This window comes from Podarcis pityusensis (assembly GCF_964106645.2).
Source record: "Podarcis pityusensis genome assembly, chromosome: 1".
NCBI lineage: Eukaryota > Metazoa > Chordata > Lepidosauria > Squamata > Lacertidae > Podarcis > Podarcis pityusensis.
This window is the reverse complement of record NC_138028.1, coordinates 131,897,276-131,909,813: the sequence shown is the minus strand read 5'-3', so window position 1 is coordinate 131,909,813 and position 12,538 is coordinate 131,897,276. Positions and strand designations below refer to the sequence as shown.

General features: G+C 46.8%; 1 protein-coding gene across 7 annotated transcripts in view; it reads left to right on the top strand.

Annotated features, from left to right (window-relative positions):
• Positions 1-1,433: 1,433 nt before the first annotated feature.
• Positions 1,434-12,538, top strand: part of CMKLR2 (chemerin chemokine-like receptor 2) — a 34,316-nt gene continuing 23,211 nt past the window's right edge. For 4 of the 7 annotated variants that reach the window (XM_081018838.1, XM_081018842.1, XM_081018839.1 and 1 more), the window contains exon 1: positions 2,155-2,353. The gene's annotated coding sequence lies outside the window, so the exon portion shown is untranslated. Of the gene's footprint in view, positions 1,535-2,154; positions 2,354-9,581; positions 9,721-12,538 lie in introns of those variants that run through there. The other 3 variants (XM_081018846.1, XM_081018840.1, XM_081018845.1) reach the window with 2 other exon arrangements.

The window sequence follows — 12,538 nt, the reverse complement described above, 5'->3', positions numbered from 1 at the left end:
GAGTGAAGGTTGGGGGGACCTTTTGAAACTGATTGTGCTACTTGTTGCTTAGAAGAGAAAGCTGCCGTGATTGAGATGCTCCTTTGTTGAAAGCCGTGCCATGCCAGCTAAGTCGAGCCCATTCTTTGTCTCCGACTGTACATTGCCCACTCAAATACTACACAGGAGCGTGGCAGGGACAGAACTGTAACAAGCCTCCTGCGGATACTAATGAAAGGGACATTGGCAGTCATTACATATACCAATGGCGCACTCATCAATTATCTGTGTGGATCTTTATGTAACCAGAACAGCATCCTACGCACAAGAGGGAGGTAGCAGCGGGCTCAGGAGAACCCTGAGGTTTGCAGAAGTACAAAATATACAATATCTTTGGGGAACCAAAGTCCCTGAGGAGCCCCAACCCTTCCCCCCGAAAAAAGCACAATGAAGACAGAGCGTTTTCAGTGGCCCACTGACTGCTGAACACGGGAAGCAGAAAACTGGGAAGGAAGGGAAAGGAGTATCCAGAACAGGAGCAGTCCACCCTGCAACAATTTGTTGCAGCAGGCCCCACTGTATTCTGTAGCAAAACTCTAAGCTTCTGAACTGTGTACGCTGCTTACAATGTGGGGTGTAAACTGAAGACGCAGGTGGAATACATTACTGCTTAAATCATGGGTAGGCAAACTAAGGTCCGGGGGTCGGATCTGGCCCCAATCGCCTTCTAAATTCAGCCCGCAGACGGTCCAGGAATCAGCATGTTTTTACATGAGTAGAATGTGTGCTTTTATTTAAAATGCATTTCTGGGTTATTTGTGGGGCATAGGAATTCGTTCATTTCCCCCCAAAATCTAGTCCGGCCCCCCACAAGGTCTGAGGGACAGTGGACCGGCCCCCTGCTGAAAAGGTTTGCTAATACCTGGCTTAAATGTTCTCTTTAAAGGTGAGTCCCACTGGCTGAATTCCTGGTAGTGCTAGTGGGTTTAACAACCATCTTCCCTACGGTTGCTAGAGTGCAATTATCATCATTATTATTACATGAATTACTTCCCACGAGGCATCGCAAAGCCATTTACATTCTAATCTAAGCCATTAATAACAATATAAAAGAACATCAGCACATACATACATAAAAGCAATTGAAATTCAAGTCAGATGCCTGCTAAAGCCTCCGTTTCTCTGGGACAGGCGTGGGGAGCCATTTGCCCTCCAGATGTTGCTGTGAGCTGTGCTTTTTACTAGGGCTCACTGGTGTGTCATGTTGTATTCAAACATGACTAGCGAGCTTAGGGCTAATTAATGCATGAAGAGGTCATGACCACAGAATTGTATTCCTAGACTCAGCTAGGTCATGCCCCTCACCTGGAATGAAGAAAATTATGTTTCCTCCTTTGTTCATTCTCTTTCATTATGTGAACTCACTGAGTGCCTGAATTAGATTGCTCCAAGCTCAGGCTGTGTGCTTTTCCACTATATTTTGTATCCCAAGCTTTCTATCTGTGTTCTTCTGGCTGCTGCATGGGATCACACATGAATCTGACCTTTGGCATTTGTAAGTAAAGCATTTAAACTTACTAATGATGTGGTATGCTCGTACAGGAAGCACTGTAAGCCGACTAGAATGGGGTAGTTAAAGGGTCTAACAGCCTATATTCCTCACACTTCACTGTGTTGCATGATTTTGTGTCTTTGAACTCTGCTAGGGGTTCTCTCTTGCTGGAGAGTGTGTTTACCCCATGCTAGGGAGCCAGCCAATTCTTTTATTAACTACAGATACAGATCTAGATTTACTATTTCCCCCAGCAACTGATTAGGCTGTCAACGACCTGGTTAATTTTAAGGCAAGATCCGTAGGCCGGTATCCTAAGGGCTTTCAAAATCTCAACCTAACATTAACTAAAAAGTTCACTTACGCTTGTATGTTGATCAAAAGTGACAATTTATTTACTTGGATCTTCTTCAGAGTTGGTCATAGATTAGTCAGTTTATCAGGCTTGAAAAGATTGAATTGCATTAGTGGGATCAGACTTTGGGAGTGGACCCACAGCTTACTGACCCAAATTGCCTTTGTCAGCTGTTTTAGATTACTTGCCATTAGTCAGAGCCAAGGATGGTGTCACCTCGTTTATCCATGAATCAACTATTTAATGGGTACTTCAGCTGCTAATGCAAATACATTTCTTTTAAAACTCAGAATGTACTAGCACCAGTTTTCCTGGTGAGGATAGAAAGAGGAAATTAATCATTTCTTAGCTGCAAGTGCATTAGCACTGTGTTTATTTTACAGCTTTTGGATCAATGCTGAGTTGTCAGAGCAGCAGGTCAGATTAATTTTCAACTACAGACACCAAGAAGTCTCCTGTTCTCCCAGGTAAGTGTTGGCTTGGTTCCTTGTTCGATGGAACAGACTCTCAAACAAAAGTGTGTTAGTAAGGCTTTGTTGTTGTTGTTTAGTCATTTAGTCGTGTCCGCCTCTTCATGACCCCATGGACCAGAGCACTTCAGGCACTCTTGTCTTCCACTGCCTCCCGCAGTTTGGTCAAACTTTTGTTGGTAGCTTCGAGAACACTGTCCAACCATCTCGTCCTCTGTCGTCCCCTTCTCCTTGTGCCCTCCATCTTTCCAAACATCAGGGTCTTTTCGAGGGAGTCTTCTCTTCTCATGAGGTGGCCAAAGTATTGGAGCCTCAGCTTCAGGATCTGTCCTTCCAGTGAGCACTCAGGGCTGATTTCCTTAAGAATGGAGAGGTTTGATCTTCTTGCAGACCACGGGACTCTCAAGAGTCTCCTCCAGCACCATATTTCAAAAGTATCAATTCTTCGGTGATCAGCCTTCTTTATGGTCTAGCTCTCACTTCCATACATCACTACTGGGAAAACCATAGCTTTAACTATACGGACCTTTGTTGGCAAGGTGATGTCTCTGATTTTTAAGATGCTGTCTAGGTTTGTCATTGCTATCCCCACAAGAAGCAGGCACCTTTTAATTTCGTGACTGCTGTTAGTAAAGCTACAATCCTCTAAATAATTACTTGGGAGGAAATCTCATTAAACCCAGAGTAAACTTGGATAGGAGCTATGCTTTAGTCCAGGGGTCCGCAATTTTTTGTAGCCACGGGCCGCCGGTCCACTGTCCCTCAGATCTTGTGGCAGGCGAGAGAAGCGGCACCAGGAGGAGGGGAGCTGGAAGAAGAGGCGAGGGGGGCAAATAGTCCTCCTTCCCACCCCCCACCCCCCAGCCCCAGCCGCTGTGCTTACCTTCCCAGGGGCAGCTGCCGCCGCTGCCACTGCTTCTCGTGGGTAGGCAGAGGGAGATCATCTGCTCTGCTCTCTGGCCCACAGGAGCACCAGGGCAGCGGTGATGGGAAGATGAGCGGCTCGAAAGGGCTGGCTGCGGAGAGGGGCTGCTTAAAATGGCTCTCAGCCAGCTCAGCCCAGCCCCCTTCCTCCTCTAGGCAGGGCAGGGAGAAGCCGGGAGGAGGGAGGAGACGCCGCTGCAGTGTGTGTGTGTGGGGAAATGGAATGGCGCTGGGAAAAAATGGCGCAGCCCAAACGAACAGAATTCCCACGCCGATCCATGGACAGTCCGCGGGCCGGATTCTGAAGGCAATTGGGCCTGATCCAGCCCCTGGGCCTTAGTTTGCCGACCCATGCTTTAGTCACTCCCAACTGAAATGTAGCCTCCCACTGCTATTCTATATCTGTCAACCTGTAAATAAGATAAATGGAGCTGGACATGAGTGGCGCTGTGGTCTAAACCACTTAGCCTCGGGCTTGCCGATCAGAAGGTGGGTGGTTCGAATCCCCGTGATGGGGTGAGCTCCTGTTGCTCGGTCCCTGCTCCTGCCAACCTAGCAGTTTGAAAGCACGTCAAATTGCAAGTAGATAAATAGGTACTGCTCCGGCGGGAAGGTAAACGGCATTTCTGTGCGCTGCTCTGGTTCGCCAGAAGCGGCTTAGTCATGCTGGCCACATGACCCGGAAGCTGTACGCCGGCTGCCTCGGCCAATAAAGCGAGATGAGCGCCGCAACCCCAGAGTCAACCACGACTGGACCTAATGGTCAGGGGTCCCTTTACCTAAATGGAGCTGGGATTGCAGCTTAAGTATGTCACTGCGCTTGCACCATTCCTTCTCCCTCCTCTTACTTGTTTCCTCCACTTTTAGCAGATTTAAGTTCTTCCAAGGCATGGACTTGGTTTTTGTGTGCGTATATTGTACTGTAAAATACTTTGTGTACTTATTGTATAAGGATAATGATGATAACAGAGTTCTGTTTGGTAAAATATACTGTAACTTGGGTTAGGATTTTGAATGTATTACAGTGGTGCCCCGCAAGACGAATGCCTCGCAAGACGGAAAACCCGCTAGACGAAAGGGTTTTCCGTTTTTGAGTTGCTTCGCAGGACGAATTTCCCTATGGGCTTGCTTCGCAAGACGAAAATGTCTTGCGAGTCTAGAGATTTTTTTTTCGCTTTTCCCCCCCTTTATCTAATCTGCTAAGCCTTTAATAGCCTTTAATAGCCTTTTAGCAGCTAATCCCCTAAGCCTTTAAGCCTTTAATAGCCGCTAAACCGCTAATAGCGCTAATCCGTTAAGCCGCTAATAGGGTTGCTTCGCAAGACGAAAAAACCGCTAGACGAAGACTCTCGCGGAACGGATTAATTTCGTCTTGCGAGGCACCACTGTATTCCTTGGATTAATTCGTCACTTTTTCATTGCCCTTGCTGTTTTGTTCAAAAATGGCAGCTCAGGAGTTATGCCAGTTGCAAACGGAGAGGCAGGGCTTAAGCGCAGCGGTAGAGCATCTGTTCTGTATGCAGAATATCTCTCATTCAATCTCTTGGTATCTCAAGGTAGGTCTGACCTTCCTGTGTTCCTGTGAATCGAAGGTGCATTATTTGAAGTTACAAGGTCATATAGCTAAAAAGGGCACCCCTTTTCCTTGGAAGGCTGTTTCCCCATCTGTATTCTCTCTCTCTCTCTCATTTTACTTCAGGATATTGTGAGGAAAATAACCTAACAACTGACGCCTCCGAAGTAATTTGCTTTTCAATAGACCTCACTACCCAGCTGTCCTGGGTCTATCATTTGCATGGAAATATACTTTTTCATTTCCTTGCCACCTGCTATTTACTTGCTATTGTACTTTCGTATTTTTTTAAAGACCTATTCAATGTGGTTCAGGAATACAATGTATTTTTGGCATCCAAGACCCCCCTTTTTTGCATCGGAGGGTCACAGATGCCATGGCAAAACCCTTGAGTCTAAAAGTCGAAGGATGTGTACACACTATACCTTTGAGCATTATGGTGGTACCTCGGGTTACATACGCTTCAGGTTACAAACTCCGCTAACCCAGAAAAAGTACTTCGGGTTAAGAACTTTGCTTCAGGATGAGAACAGAAATCTCAGCGCGGCAGCGGGAGGCCCCATTAGCTAAAGTGGTGCTTCAGGTTAACAACAGTTTCAGGTTAAGAACAGACCTCCAGAAAGAATTAAGTACGTAACCAGAGGTACCACTGTATTCACAGCTTATTCCTTCCCTCAAATGATTATGGGCACTGTACTTTGCGAGAGGTAAACTTTAAAGGTATAGCGTGTACACATGACATTTTATTCTGGAATCAATGGAAACTGTGTGATTATTTTATTCTACACAGTGGTGTAGTGGTTAAGAGCGGTAGACTCGTAATCTGGGGAACCGGGTTTGATTCCCCGCTCCTCCACATGCAGCTATTGGGTGACCTTGGGCTAGTCACACTTCTCTGAAGTCTCTCAGCCCCACTCACCTCACAGAGTGTTTGTTGTGGGGGAGGAAGGGAAAGGAGAATGTTAGCCGCTTTGAGACTCCTTCGGGTAGTGATAAAGCGGGGTATCAAATCCAAACTCTTCTTCTTCTTCTCTTGCATCATTTTTGCCCCAGAAAAGCACTTACTGACTTGAGAATCTGACTTCATTCTGATCGTAAAAGTTCATTGCAGATTGATTCTGCATTACTCTGCAGTCTGTCCATTGGAAAATGCTTATAGGCGGTCCCAGCAACGGATGGGGTGTAGCCACACCTGCCAATAACCTCGTAGGTAGGCGCACACCAAGCTCGCAAATCACAACCACGACTTCTTTCTTCATGTTACCTGGGGCGTGTGCAGGGGCGAAACGGTGCAGATATCAAGTAGCCACACAGGTCCTTGTGGACAGCAAGACCTAGACTGAAAGCAGCATGCTGAGGATGGGTATGAATGGTTCCAGAATGAGCATAAACGACATTTTTGCTCTACAAATGGGTCAGGGAGAGATCAGGTAGGATTACTGTTGTTGTTCTTTAGGGTGGATGCTGTTTGCTGGGCAAAGAGCCATTCTGTTGTAAGAACACGCAGACTCTCAAGCTACACCGGAAGTAGACCTGAGCATGGGGAAAATACTGATCTCAGCTAGTTCTGCGGGATGCTTTCATGGAGCGAAATGCCAGATAAGAGCTTTGACTACTGGGTGCTATAATCTCCTTTGTTTCCAATGTTCAGGCTGTGAGTTTTACTCCACATATAAGCAAAATGGCACCACCCATGAAGGAGAGGGAAGTATCAGGTAGGCTTGGGGAGATTTGGAAGTCTGCAAAAATCTCTTTTTTTTGCGGTGGGGGGTGGGGGCAAAACAGCAAAGGACTGAGCATGCTCATTGGCCAGGGAATCCCAACCAAGCGTTGACTGAAGGGGAGAAAATGGGGTAATGGAAAAGGAGTGGCTGGAATCCAGAATGAGAAGCCCTCCATGTTGCAGCATTTTGTCTTGGGACTCCTGCAGATCTTTGCATTGTGGTTGCTGCCCTGGCATTTTGTGTGAGGAGGCAAGGCAGAACTGAACAGCTTCTGCTTTGCTTTGCCTCAGAGGATTCCTGCAGGCGATAATCTTCTAGCAAATGTGCAGTTTTATTTACCATATTTTTTGCACCATAAGACGCACCTAGTTCTTAGAGGGGGAATGCAAGAAAAAATAAAATAAAGGGAACGCTGAGCAAAGCCTGTATGCATCCCAAGCTCTGCTCAGCGCTCCCTTTCACGAGCCTCGTGGAGCATGTATCTGTCACTGATGGGGTGCCCTTCTCCCTCCTCGGGGAAAAGCCCCCAAGGAGCACACATGCTCCACGCGGCTCTTTAAAGGGAGCACGGATCTTGGGGGCTTTTCCAGGAGGTGGGGGAAGGGACAGAGGGGCTAAGCCAGAAGCTAGAACAGCAAGAGGGAGTACTGCGCAGCGATCTCTCTCGCTGTTCTGGCTTCTGGGATAGCTGTGCAGCCTGCATTCGCTCCATAAGACGCACACACATTTCCCCTTACTTTTTAGGAGGGAAAAAGTGCGTCTTATAGAGCGAAAAATACGGTACATATAATGAGCATCCTGCCATTCTTCCATGAAACTCTAGGTGTTTGTGGACAGGGTTCCTCAGATCTGACCAGATCTGCTTAGTGTTACCAAGATTGCTTCGTCCTGTGGCTTCGGACAACAAAGAGTCTAATTGTTCTTTCCTCAAACTATTCATTTATTTGTTCCAGAATATTTTTAGCCTGCCCTGCATTCAAAATCTCAGAGTGGGTTACAGTATGTAAAACAACAACAATACTCCCAACAAAATAAATAAGAGCAGGTGAAAATTATGATTTTAAAATTACAGCACAAAACCGAGGAGTTTGACTTGCATCCCAGAAGAACGCAGGGCAAAATCATAGGTCTTATCTTAGCCTGGTACTGAAATATCACAGGGGCGAGTGCCTGGTGTATTTCCAAGGAGAGGATGTTCTGGGGGGCACATTTCAAATTGTGAGTGAGCGCTGAGGGTACCAGCCACAAAATTACTGCCCAGGGGTGGGGGTGACATGACATAACACAGGAAGAATATAGTCATTGCTGAATTTCCACTTTCTGCCCCTGGACAACCTCACACTTGCCAAGAGACCCAGGTGGAATCTTCACACATATTTAAAAAAGCTGTGAAAATGCTTTTTTAAAAAAAAGTTTTGAAAAATACATAGCTCACTCTCGCCATCTAGTGTCAGATTTGTATATTGCACTTTACAACACACCTAAAACATTTTATTTGCAGCTGTATAGCCATTCCCCAGTGTGGTATAGTGGTTAGAGTGCTGGGCTAGGACCTGGGAGACCAGGGTTCAAATCTTCACTCAGCCACAAACCTTGCTGGATGACCAATGGACCAGTCATTGCCACTCAGCTTAACTTACCTGACAGGGATGTTGTGAAGAGAGGAAGACCCATGTAGTCCACCTTGAGCTCCTTGGAGCAAAAGGTGAGATAGAAATACAATGACTAAATAAATAAATAGGAAGGCAGCTGGTCCCGATTGCAAAGATAAATCTGTTAAAGGCACAAGAGTCTTGTTTTCCCCAGTGCCACTCCTAAACCAAAGTGCCTGCTTACCTGGGAGTGAGCCCCATTAAGCACAAAGAGACTTACTTCTGAAATAGATGAGTATAAGTATACAGCACAGCTGTCAACATTTCCCTTTTCTTGCAAGGAATCCTATTCAGAATAAGGGAATTTCCCTTTAAAAATGGGAAATGTTGACAGCTATGCTATACAGTGAGTACTTGATGAGTGCTTGGGCATCAGCTCCTGCACAACACGGGACATAACTAAGACTTTTTGCAAATGTTCCCCTTTCCCCATCTGGAGAGGGGTTTCTTAAACATCAACCTGCAACTACTGTACGGTAGTAGTATTTGCAGAAAATACAGTGGTACCTCGGGTTAAGTACTTAATTCGTTCCGGAGGTCTGTTCTTAACCTGAAACTGTTCTTAACCTGAAGCACCACTTTAGCTAATGGGGCCTCCTGCTGCCGCCGCACTGCCAGAGCACGATTTCTGTTCTCATCCTGAAGCAAAGTTCTTAAGCTGAAGCACTATTTCTGGGTTAGCAGAGTCTGTAACCTGAAGCATATGTAACCTGAAGCGTATGTAACCTGAGGTACCACTGTAACTTCTAGGGAGTATCTAGTCACAGATGAATCTACCATAGGAGAGATGGAGCCCAGTTGCTAGGAAGAAACAGAAGGACAAACTATGGAGTCTAGCAGGAAAAGTGCACTTAAGGCCAGGGGGTAAGAGAAGAGTTTTGGGACCCCTGGGATCCCTATTGCATGCTGTCCAAACAACTCACTTGTCAATCATAACTCTGATTTCACTCATTGGCTAAACACCCCATCAGGTGTGAACAGCCAGGGCGGGCTCATTTCTCTTGGATTGCTTCGAAGAGTGCCTGCACAGTTTGCTTTGTAACTTTCTTCCTAGGCGGCCAAGAGCCTTACATTTTATTTTAAATGAAAGTTTAGACCCCGGGACACCTGCAAAGGCCTTCACAGGTGCTATGACACCCACAGTGCCAGGTCGGCAACCCCCGAATTAGACAGCAAGCTGTCCAAATGCAGCCTGGCTCTGTGCGCAGGTTTAGGAACAGCTGCGATGCTATAATAATTTACACCATCTGAACAAGTCTCTTGGGAGCTATTTTGGCCTGCCCATAATTGATGGTGTTCTATAGCATTCCAACACCCACCCTAACCCCACCCACATGCCTCCTATGCCACAGTAGAAAGAAGAGTTTCCTCCAGAAAGACCAATCTTGGTGGACTAGAAACAGTTGTTCCTTTGCTGTTCAAGCAGCTGCTTCAGGACCTGCCGAAGACCTATAAAAATTTGCCCTGCCGTGACCTCAGCGCTGCAAGCAGGTATGTTTGCACTACTTTGCTGTTGCTGCATGCCTTAGCTGAAACCCAGGACAGAGCATCTGGGCTGCCTTTTAGAACTGAGTTTTTCTGTGCATAGTCCCTTCAAACACAGGGAAGACAAATGAGTGTCAGCTTGCCATATGGAAGTCAGTAATGACACAAACGGAACCAGTACTGGGTAGTCCTGAAAGTATTCCTGTGGTTCTCTAACTGGGATCCTACCAGCTATGACGGGGTGCCTCTGTGGGTCCTTAATGGCTAGTGAGAGTTAGGAGAGTGCCTAAGCCAGGCGCTATTTCCTCCAGGAGCAAAACCTCAGGCACGTCTGAAGTCTGTTTTGGGGGCCTAATCCCTCAAATTCCTGGGATTGCTAAATTGTAAAAAAAGCTGAACAACTTTGGGGTAAAATCCTAAAATCCTCAACAACTTTGGCCAGCCCTCACGCATGTTGACTTCATCTTTGAAAAAAGTTTGGGCACCCCTGCTTTATATAATTCATTGAAAGATGCTACTTGATTGATAACACAATTGAAAGCCTAATGGGTTTCCTCAAGTCTATTTCAGTGCCTTTAAGCAGGCAGTGGGACGCAGGTGGTGCTGTGGGTTAAACCACAGAGCCTAGAGCTTGCCGATCAGAAGGTCAGCGGTTCGTATCCCCGCGATGGGGTGAGCTCCCATTGCTTGGTTCCAGCTCCTGCCAACCTAGCAGTTCGAAAGCATGTCAAAAGTGCAAGTAGAAAAATAGGTACTGCTCCGGTGGGAAGGTAAATGGTGTTTCCGTGCGCTGCTCTGGTTCGCCAGAAGCGGCTTAGTCATGCTGGCCACATGACCCAGAAGCTGTACGCCGGCTCCCTCAGCCAATAAAGCGAGATGAGCGCCGCAACCCCAGAGTCAGCCACGCCTGGATCTAATGGTCAGGGGTCCCTTTACCTTTAAGCAGGCAGTAGTCAAAGTATAATTTCAAATCAGACCTAAAGATGTCTTTCTATAGCCTGGTTTGCTTTCAGGCTATCTGTTCATAGAACATTTATCCCGATTAATTTTTTCAGCGACATAGGAGCCAACTCCAGGGGGCTGTGGATGCTTCGGCACCCAGAATAATATAATTGTGGGGACGGGGGCACCCACAAAGTCAATGAGCGCAGCCGGCAGGCAGAGGCAGCCAGCCAGCCAGCCTCTGTGATGCTGCCTTCGAGAAAGTTCAGCTCTGTCCTCCGCAGCGAGGCACCCTTTTCGGGGGGGGGGGGGCGGCCTCAGACGTGGAGGCAGAATCTCTCTGCCTCCAAGTCCGAGCCCCTCCCTGCGGAAAAGGGTGCCTCGCTGGCTGCAGAGTTGGAGAAGAAGAGGAGCTACCACAGCAATGCAGACATTTGACATCACACGCGCACACCTGCACATCGAGTATGTGACACCACACTCACTACATGCAACCGTGTGCATGTGATGTTGCACATCTATATTATGGTGATAGGCACCCACAATCCTGAAGGGAGAGATGGCGCCCCTGTTCTGGGAGATTCAACAACTTTACAGTGGTACCTCTGGTTACATACGCTTCAGGTTACAGACTCCGCTAACCCAGAAATAGTGCTTCAGGTTAAGAACTTTGCTTCAGGATGAGAACAGAAATCGGGCTCTGGTGGAGCAGCAGCAGCGGGAGGCCCCATTAGCTAAAGTGGTGCTTCAGGTTAAGAACAGACCTCTGGAACGAATTAAGTACTTAACCCGAGGTACCACTGTATTTATTTGTATTTGTATTTACCCAAGGTACCCAAGGTATTTGTATTTATTTATTTAATTACTTGTGAGGAGGTGCATCAAGCAAATGCTATTTCACACTTGGCCATTCTTTATGGCAAAAGGTCTGTATTATTTGGGGACGGAGGAGCAGGTTTGTTGCCCAAAAGTTATAAGTCTACTTTAGTTGTGCAACCTGAAATTGCTGGCCTGTGATTGCATCACACCCGAAAACAGTGACCTTCTGGAAATGCTCCTCTTCTGTGTATGTGAAGCGATGTGTGGGCAGCTTCCTGATACATTTGGTGAAACACAACCTTGGCTATGAAAGCTATCGGAACGGAAGTATTTCGTTAGGAGAGCGCAGATCCGTCTTCCGTTTCAAGGCTGCCCTCTGGTTTCAGGAAAAACCATCAAGGAGCGTTCCTTTCATTCGGAAGAACTGCATATGTAGGTGAGCAAGTTGTGGAGGATATTCTTCATCATTTGCGAAGAGATGAATGTTTTGGAAGATCCAGAGGCCAACAACATCTGGAGAGCCCTGACTACAGTCAAGTATGCCAAGGCAGGTGCTCCTGGTCAGGAAGGAGCCGGGCTCTGAGTTAGCAACTCCCCTTGAAGAACTGGATTCTTCTGCTCCTGGACTCGGTTTTGCACTTGGATGACCGGGTGGCAGCTGTGGCCAGGAGCCCGATGGAGATACTAAATGCAACTGCAAGGATGTGTTGGTGGCTACCTCCCTGTTTGCTTCTGGGCAAATGGATGATCTCTTTGAAAACTGTTATGTACTGAGTTGAATAGGATCCAAAATGCAGCAGTCTGATTGGTCCTAGAACAATAGGATCCAAAATGCAGCAGTCTGATTGGCCCTAGAACAATAGGATTCAGAATGCAGCAGTCTGATTGGTCCTAGAACAATGCAGCAGTATGATTGGTCTGCAGGAGCCACCCAATCCAGCTCCAGATGGAAGTGAATCCACAACCTGATTGGCCTACAGGAGAATTCCAGAATCAGCCAATCACGTGCAGCCCATTGTGTAAATAATGTATATAAAGCAGATACTTTGGGGAAACTTTCATT